The sequence below is a fragment of the Echinops telfairi genome, unplaced genomic scaffold (genome assembly GCF_000313985.2).
Source record: "Echinops telfairi isolate 266 unplaced genomic scaffold, ASM31398v2 ScPeMD7_1;HRSCAF=3_0, whole genome shotgun sequence".
Classification (NCBI taxonomy): domain Eukaryota; kingdom Metazoa; phylum Chordata; class Mammalia; order Afrosoricida; family Tenrecidae; genus Echinops; species Echinops telfairi.
This window is the reverse complement of record NW_022103896.1, coordinates 92,546,221-92,547,695: the sequence shown is the minus strand read 5'-3', so window position 1 is coordinate 92,547,695 and position 1,475 is coordinate 92,546,221.

The window sequence follows — 1,475 nt, the reverse complement described above, 5'->3', positions numbered from 1 at the left end:
TTCATTGTCTCCTAGATTCCTATTGGTTTTACCGATGGGCAACACCAGCGCACTCAGATAGCTTGTGGGAATTTCAGGCACAACACAAAGCTAAAATGAATGACAGCATGTCACCCTCTGATTATTTGGCACCTTTTCTCTTTATGTTATACTTTTGCCTACTGAAGTAACAAATACAAGGGAATAAAAATGTAGCATTTCATTTCTTATGTTTTATGAAATGAATAAATATTACAAGCATACTTCTGTCTAATTTTGTATACCTGTGAACGGAAGGAACATTAGTACTAGTGTTCTGAATGCCCTGTTGCCCAGATGAACATTAAAAAATATAAGGAATATAAATATGTGATTTCCAGCTGGCCAGCCTCCCACCTTAGAGAGAACCCTAATTTCAAATGCCATTTTAACAACAACTTCATCAAACTCAACAAAAAATTAGATATCTGTTATGCTGAAACATCTGAACTCCACCACTGGGTCAACCATGCATGGGGTCAACCATGCATGGGGACAGTGTGACCCCTTACTGTGTGACCCAACCCGCACCCCATTGCATGCTAAGCCCATGTTTGTTACATTGCTTAGCTGGCATCCGGCCAGGGTAGGGAACTCTGACTGTTCCTTCATGAGGCCTCACCTGCCTTCCCCTTCTCCCAGAGTTTGTTCTCAGGGGCGCTCTCCTTCACCGTGGGGGCACCCTAGGGAATGTTAGTAGATCGTATGACTCTTATCAGTGTTTATTCTCTACATGAAATTTCTCTAGTATAGCTCACTGTGTGGCTTCTGAGTTTTCTTCCAAAAGCTTTAGGTTCTACTTTTTATGTATAGCATATGATCAATGGGATATGATAAATACAGACAGCAGTAATGATGACTGTTACTTATTTAGTGACTGTCAGTTCAGGCCAGGAAGTGAGATTTATGTGGGAGGATATAGGAGCCTGGGACCAGAACCTTCCCAAGTCTACACATAGGGCTTAGTATTTAGACCGTAAACAAGCCCACCCATCTTGAGAATCATGCCTCATACTGACTCTTGTAACTTCTCTCTGTCTCTCTCTATTCTCTGTCTCTCTGTCTCTATCTCTCTCTCTCTGTGTCTCTGTCTCTCTCTCTCTAACACACACACATACACATACACACTCCCTCTCTACATTACACACCACTTGCCCACAGTTAACTAGCCATAAGCCTATTTTCCCAAGTAATGAGAACCCTGGTGGCATGGTGTTGTAGTGGTTACTGGTTGTGCTACAAACTGCAAAGTCAGCAGTTTGAAACCACCAGCTGCTAGTAGAAGAAAGATGAGGCTTTCTACTCCCATAAAGAGTCTCAAATCCACAGGGGCCATTCTATAATTCTCTATGAGATCTCTCTAAGAATCTACTACATGGCAGTGCCTTAGGTTTTTACGGTGAAAGAGGATTACATTTAGACTCTACCCTCTGAAGTCACTACGACTGGTGGCCTTC